At 32.8% G+C, this 8,460-nt stretch overlaps 1 long non-coding RNA gene across 1 annotated transcript; it reads left to right on the top strand.

Annotated features, from left to right (window-relative positions):
- The first annotated feature begins 2,061 nt into the window (after positions 1-2,061).
- LOC111087983 lies at positions 2,062-6,993 on the top strand. Its single transcript, XR_002612603.1, has 2 exons — positions 2,062-2,196; positions 5,699-6,993. It is a non-coding gene; the product is annotated as an uncharacterized LOC111087983 (long non-coding RNA).
- The last annotated feature ends 1,467 nt before the right edge of the window (positions 6,994-8,460 follow it).

The raw sequence follows: 8,460 nt of genomic DNA, 5'->3' as shown, positions 1-8,460 counted from the left end.
ATGATATTCACCATCAAGTACGTTCAAACTTGAAAACGTCTGCTGATTCAATGAAGTTAACCTATGATAAGAGATCTACTGAAGTCAGCTTTGTACCAGGAGACAAGGTATGGTTGTATAATCCCAGGAAGACCAAAGGGAAGTCTCCCAAGTTGTCTTCTCCATGGGAAGGCCCATATGACGTATTGTATCGTCTCTCAGACGTGACTTTCCGGATAAAATGTGGTCTGCGAGGTAAGCCAAAAGTGGTGCATGCCAATAGGACATTTCAGTTGGGATGAAGTGGACAACAGAACAAATGACGCTGCTGAAGACATGCCACCTGAAGAAGCCACCATCGAAGAAGAAACTCTACTCAGCTTTAAGAAAAGAAACGGTGAAGCTATTGATGAAGTTACTACCACTGATGTGACTGTTACTGATGATAGGACATTTACTGATGAACCCCACCATGAAGCAGAAGCCAACGAGACGGAGACCAGTACGGAAGAAGATACGTCCCGTAAAATTAAGAGACTTTGTTGAATTGTAATTTTGTGATTGTAATTCTGTACATTTAATTAAGTTATTGTTAATTGTTATTGGTTTATTGTAAGTGGCTATTATTCGGGATGAACAATACTAAGGAGGGGGCAGTGTTGCGTCAGCGAGGTCACGTGACCTCGCTGACGCAACAATATGGTCTATCCTCACTAAGTAAATTGAGTGATTATTACAAACACTACAGTGACACCTTACTACTAAACATTAGATAAATCACAAACATACGATTTGCAAGTCTTTTATGGCACATATATTGTGCAGCCACCTTATTTTCTGATTCCTAACTGCTCTGTTGTTGATTATCTATCATAAAATGTTACATCATACCACGAACCAACACTTGTTTGTTCAGAAAGTAATGAACATACTTCCTTTTATTTGTTGATTTGTGGGCCCGGCATGGTCAGGTGGTTAGGGCAATTGACTCGCAATCTGCGTTTTATGGGTTTGAATCCCCGTAACACCAAACATGCTTGTCCTTTCAGTCATGGGGGCATTATAATGTGATGGTCAATCCCACTATTTGTTGGTAAAAGAGTAGCCCAAGAGTTGGTGGTACATGGTGATGACTAGCTGCCTTCCCTCTAGTCTTACACTGCTAAATTAGGGACGGCTAGCACAGATAGCCCTCGTGTAGCTTTGCACGAAATTCATAACAAACAATTGTTGATTTGTTAGCCAACTCACCATTTTAACTGCTAGTTAGGCAATTAAACCCACTCACAACAGTTAGGAGGCTAATGTCATTGCCTTGGTAAATCATCAAAGCAGTTAAAATACTCTTCTACTGGCTTTTTCTCATCTAACTCTTCACAGAGTGTTCAATATCTGTTGCCAGCATCATCTACTTATCAACCTCATTGAGAGATTATTCAACACAATGCTCTTGACATTTATTTATCAACCTGCTAATCCATTTGAAATACCTAGCAAACAGTTCTCGAAAGGCATATTAATGACATAGATCTTTAGTTTGTTGACATGTTTTGACATCTTTTGTTGCCTTTTTCTATTTTATAGGAAATAAAAAAATACTTTTCTTTAGAAAATATAGATATAAGCTGTTCCTCAAAATAAATCCTGTGATGTTTTTTTGGATAAACACAAGTACTTTTATCACTGCTTTGTTTGAGAATGAGGTTTCTACTATGAGATCTTCTTTGGCCTTCAGTTTCAAGGAATCTACAAGGATTCTATACTAAATTCTGATTTCATGCAGAAGGCATACATAAATTTTTCTATGCATTTGTGAATTTTCATGATGAGATTTACACTTTGATCATTTATATTTGGTTGTTCTTGTGCATAAACGTAATAGTAAAATATTTTTCTCAAGATAAGAAGCCATTATTTTTAAATACAATTCAGGGTTATTGACTTACTTGCAATCAAGAAAAAAATAACCTATTTTCATAAACTACTGAATATTCCTTGACTTGAAATTTCAATTGTTTATGAGAAGCTTAAAAACATATTACATAAAAATTTGATGCAAATTGCTTTGCTTTTTTTTTTCTTAGAATCCTCAGCGTAGGCTGCACAACAGGTTGGACCGTTTTGAATTTATTGAAGAAGTGTATGAAAAGTATCTTGTATGTCATGAGAGTAAAACCTGATGTGCTTCTTAGAAGAAATCATATAATACAAAGCCTGGTACCACTTTTATTGTTTATGTTTATAATTTTATGTATGTAATAAGTGATAAGATTTCCAGATTGAACATACAGCTCTACTTTTTTCTTCTTTTGTAAAGAAAGTTATTTTAAGGTCATCTTGAAAGGTGTTACAGAAAAAACATGAGCTGGTCATGACCTACTGGTTAGCATGCCCATACTTGGAATTTGAGAACTCATGGTTTGCATTTCATTGACACAGAAATTAGCTCTGCACCTTGGGGCTGTGAGTGCACTATAATAGTGATGGTGAAATACTAATATTCTGTCAGAGAAATAGCTCAAAAGTTGACAGTGGGTGCTACCAACTGTCCAATGGTGTAAATATGCCCCTGCAGCCCCCACAACTGTGGGGGAGGCTGAGCCAAATCAGCCAAAATTGTGAATCAGTTGTTGGGAAATATATGTAGAGGTCCAATTACTTTTTATGCTGGGGGTCCTTCTTTTGTAGTTATACCACTGCAACTAGCTGTCTTTTATCTAGTATATCAGCTCAAAATCAGGGCCAGCTATGCAGAAATAGCTGTATTTGTAGCTTTGCTTGAAAATTCTAAAACAAAGAAACAGAAAAAGAATTAGGTAGAAGAATTCTGAAAACACCTTTTTATGTCATCAGGATATTTGCATGGATGTTAAAAAAATCATTTGTTACTCATGTTTCTACATGTAAAAAAAAGCAGTATGCTTTATTTGGATCATTGGTGCTATGAAAGAAGTAGATATTATATTGTGTGTAATAAATGGTACTGATGTATGTAGATATGAATGATGAGCTTCACATGGATGTTGAATGAAAGATTTATTGTAGTCAAATCATGAATCAGTGTTACGCAATATAAATGTGTGTGTAAATAGTATCAGAACTTTCCAGAACACTTGTATCATAACATATGTGGAGGAACAGTTTGCTCTTAATAATTCAATGTTTTTGTAAGTTAACTTTTTTTATGTGTGTACAAATTAGAAAATTTGTAACTAAATGTTACTTTGGAATAACCATTGTTCAGAAACCTTGTTTAATTAATATTCAAATCATAATGATATGTTTTATACTATTTAAAATTTACAGTCATGAATGATACAGAAACTGAACTATCAGCTTCATGTTATTCACCATTCATAAATGAGTGTAAGGTGTAAACAAGAAAAATGAAACCGGGTATAACCTTTTAACAGATTATGAAATTCACAGTGAATTTATATTGTTCCAAATAACCTTAACACAAAAGAGTTATAAACTCAGTTTGTTATGTAATGACTGATTACAAATTAAAAGTAACAAATTTTGCTTTTTAAGAGGACCCACTTATGAAAAATGTGAAGTTTTCAGACAGCTATTTATAGATTTGTTTCTGTATGATAGGAGAAACAGGTAGGAGAATAATGACCTGATGCATGGAACATGAAAAATGAAAAGAGTCAAATGCAACTGAACATATGATTGAAAAACAACATGAAATATACTTTAAAAATATTAAAATACCGAATAGAGAGAAAAACCCAAACAAAAAATAAATTCTGGAAGCACTAAAAATCAAAGTATTAAAACCTAAAGTTAATAAAACATCAGCAGTGCCATTATATTTTTATTAAGTTAATTACTTCTAAAACCAGAGGGAGCTAGTATCATAAACTGAATTATTTGATCAGATGTATTTGCAATTGAAATCTACTTGTACCTTAAATGTTGTGCGTGATTATGTTTCACTGTTATAGAGACAAAATGTTGTACAGAAATCTATTATCCCACAAACAGCTGTCTCAAAACTTCATATTTTGATTTAAATAACAACTTATGATGAACATTATAACCACAAAAGTGATGAATAACAACGTATGTATTGGATGTTTTGGAATATAAACGTTTCATCACAAATTTCTACAGTGAGCAAATAACTGTAATTACAAGTAATTATCCCACAAACAGCTGTCTCCAAACTTTATATTTTGATTTAAGTAACAACTTACGATGAACATTATAACCACAAAAGCGATGAATAACAACATGTTTGGATGTTTTGGAATATAAACATTTCATCACAAATTTCTACAGTGAGCAAAAAACTGTAATTACAAATAATCACATGAATGTTAAATAAAAGCTCATGTACTATGATAAACATTTGTAAGGGCCATTTTAAGTCTCAAATGGGAGGGGGGTTGCAAAAAAAAGATAGGAGTGAACTTAGATATAATTAAGAACCACACTAAATGAATTAGTAAAAGTGTCTATATAGCTAGTGAGAAATAATCAAAACAAGCTTAATTGAAAAGAAGTTACTATTTATGCTAGGAAGATTTTGTTTAATTAGTAGACTCTCTGTAATGAGAAATTCCAAGTCTTTGCAGCCTGTAGCTAAAACTCTAAATCAGTTGAGGAAATTTTGTGTCCAGTAATTTGACTGTATGTGCAGATAGCAGAGGTACAGGGAGGTGATAAAGGGTGACTGGTTCTATAGGAAGTTCCCATGTGTTTATGGATATGTGCAGTTAAATGAGGTATGGTTTTCTTTTACCGTTGTAGGTAGTTTTGCATCTGCCACATGTATATGAAATCGTTCCTGATCAAAGTGGGTCAGAATGCTGTCTTTTGAATGGAAAATTTTTTTTATCTGATACATTGTTTTAAAGACAGTTCTCAGTTGAATTTGTATTTAGTACTTATATAAGAGTTTGTGAGATTTAGGCACAGTAATTCTCTGGTTCTATTGTTTTTATTAGATTACATTTTCCTCCACATAAATCTGTTAGAAATAACAGCTTGTAGTTTAAGTATAGCACAGCTTAAAATTTTTTAACAGTTATTTACATCTTTAAGATCTGAGTGCTTCAAAGATACACTGGAAAGGTTTTGACATAATTGACATACTTTTTTAAATATAGCCTATACAATTATTCCATTGTTTAAATTTTAGAAAAATATTTATTATTTTTAAATGTTTTTGTTAATTACTTAAACATTGTAGGTGGCTTAATACTCTGGTATAGAAGTTGAGATTGGTTGTGTAGTGAAATGTATGTATTATATTTTTGGTTGATAATGTATTTAAAATCTTAGTTAATGTAAAATTATTATACTTCACAATATAGTATTTCTGTTCCTTAGCAGTGTTTGATCTTAAGGTTGTAATCAAATGTATTTTAGCATTCTGAATTATTCAGAAAACCTTTATTGTTCATATATCTATGAAGAAGTAATTCCTAATTTATAAAGGAGGTGTTCTAGAAATGTCCATAACATTTATCTTTGGCTAAAATATACAGTAGAAGAAGAAGAAGAAGAAGCTACTGTAAAGACCTGTGATGTATAAGGACTTCAAAAAAATCTGCACATCATTAAATTGGAAACTGTTTTTCATTGTTTGGTAACAATGTAACGTTTCTAATTTTAGAAATTCTAAAACATAGAATAATATATACGTTAAAAAACAAAAACTATTGCAGTTGAACTGAATTAGTATTTGTGATTTTTATCAAAAAAGGACCAAAGCTGTGGAAGTAGTTGAAACTGGTGCACTGTACTAAACTCATATAAACTGAAACCAAAAATCAATAGTGAAAGGAATGAGGCCAAAAAAAGGAATAACACTGAAAAATGAATACCCTGCCAAAAAAGAATAAAATGTGTAAGAATTTTGTTGAAAAGGTTTGCTTTGGAACATCATCAACTGAAATGTTGGTGAGTTAGAATAACACTGAAAGTATTATAGGTAGCAGAAGGTATATAAATTAACAGTAATCAAAGGAGGAACCTTAAAAAGAATAAACCCAAGAGGAATAATCCTATTATGAACAAAATGAAAATGAAATGCCTGATATAGAAATGAGGATTTTTTTTTTATTGTCAAGTGAGTGCTCTTCAACTTAACTAAAGTTTTCTCCTAACTATTAAGACATTTTAACAACAGAAACTACATGGCTACTACATTCTAACTCAGTATTTTTCTCAATAGATGCCAACTTGATGACAGTCCACAATACACTTCACATTCCCTCTTAATTACATAACCTGTGTAGACCATGTGTTAATAAAACGTTTCTTCTTGCGTTATTAGTGATATAAAAATCGCAAGTAAAATTGATTTTCTATATATTGCGGGGAAATAAATTGATAGATTTTAATATTTCTAGAAAGATGGAAAACACTGGTTACCTTTTATTGGCTAACCACGAGTTTCATCATCATTATTTAATGATGAATAATAGTACGACCGGAAGAACAACAAACAATTGATATGTTTGTGGCGGTAACAAACATTTAATTCGTGAATGTTACGGAATATACGTATTCCATTTCCAGTAAACTATACTGAACAAGGTAAAATAAGATATATTGTACATAACGAACCATGTAAAAGTGCTCTAGCTAAGGGCCTAAAGTTTTGCTTTTCTCCCCTAAACTTAGATTCTGTAATTACTTGTTCCCCTTTGAATGCACTTATAAATCTTTTAAATCTCATCCTATTTTCAACAGAAATTGTTCCCAGAACTTAGAGAGTTTTGCAAAAACCAGGTTCAAAAATGTTGTTTTACATAACGTCGATTCCACTATCACTCACGAATAATATACTGTCTTAACTTAAAGGAATTAGCTAATGACAAAAAATATCGTTGTCGCCCTACTTAATAAAGGTACAGGTGGTGTTATCCACAATAAACTGAATTATATTAACAAAATGCAATATGTTCTCAACAATAAAACAAAATTCAAAGATTTTAATGATTGCAGTGGTGTAGTGCTAAATAAAGAAGTGTCCGAACACGTTTTGAAGTGTTACTATTAGTATTTACTACTTGCTTATACATAAAAACACACATTTCAGAAATAGTGGCTGTAATTTGTTATTGAAATGTACATATGAAAATGTTACAATACAAAATTAATTTTATCTCACATTGAACTTTTGAATTTCTGGATAACTTATTAACAGAACTTCCAAACTTCATCCAGAGCGAGTTCATTGGACTTGGCTACTCTTGTTTGTGTATCAGTTGCTGAACGATGACACCTAAGCCATTTGTATACATAACCATCTGGTTTCCAGTTCTGAATCGGAGGGCCTTGACGTTTAATGAACATGAGATTTGTCACATCGTTGATTAACAGCCTAGACTTTGTTTCCGTAACAATAAGGTTCATGCTTCTAAAGCCTCGTTCGCATTTGGAAGAAGTGCAAGGATGACTTTTGAAAACTTGATTAAAGGATTCACATCTGATGGAAGTGCCTGACTATGACCCAGTTAGTTCATGAGAAGTTGGTGTGAATAACCGTTGTTTCAAATTATGATACTAGTTAAAAATTGACAATGATTGGCTGAAAGAATCTTCTTGTTATCTGTCAGTTTTATTGATGGAAATTTCATTTCCTTAACAGCATTCTCTGCTTCTAGTATCTTTACCCTTGCGTTCATTCTCTGCTTCAACAAAATGTATGCTGCAACGAATTAACTTGTCTGCATAAACTATAGTAATATTCCTTTTCTGTAACGTTTCAGAAAGAAGGGATAATTCGAATAATACATCGTGCATAGATGCCAGATCAAGAAGAAATGCATTTATAAAGCCTCCTGAAAGCACATTGGTCAAATTTTGATCGATTTTTATCCATGCCACTGCTAACAGACTCGAAATGATAATACAGAAATGTATAGCCTTTTCAAATAGCTGAAACAGTTCTGAATGAATTTGCAACCCATTAGTTCCCAACGCGCATCCAATTTTTTCGTCTCTACATCAAACTTCGCTGTACACTATTGAATTTCTCTTTGGTTTTTCGGAGATTGACTGTATAAAGAGTACAATTTGTCCATAAATGAACGAAAATTATTAACGCCATGTATTTCGGAAATTGCATCTCCAACTGACAGTTCCAAGCGACGATTTAAGCAATGCTATACTGTAATATTAGAGTATTTCTGCAACATCTGGTGAGCCACATCAGACAAATAAGTAAATGTTCATTTATTGTTTTCGCCGTTTGATCAGACAATTCTACGAAAAACCAAAGAAAATAAAATGTGAATCATTTGACTTGTCCATTTCACAAGCCCCACCCGTACCCCAGTGGCACAGCGGACTTGCAATGCTAGTCCATTGTGTAGCTTTGTGCTTAACTTCAAACTAAATAACTATTTCACATTTCAAATAGGCTATGAAAGTATACACCTGGAAAAAGTTAAGCACCCCCGTGTTTTTTTCAAGTGATTCAGATTCGACATTCTTGTGACTGATTATAAATTACCA

Source organism: Limulus polyphemus, unplaced genomic scaffold, assembly GCF_000517525.1.
Source record: "Limulus polyphemus unplaced genomic scaffold, Limulus_polyphemus-2.1.2 Scaffold2941, whole genome shotgun sequence".
Lineage (NCBI taxonomy): Eukaryota > Metazoa > Arthropoda > Merostomata > Xiphosura > Limulidae > Limulus > Limulus polyphemus.
This window is presented reverse-complemented; position numbering and strand designations above follow the sequence as displayed.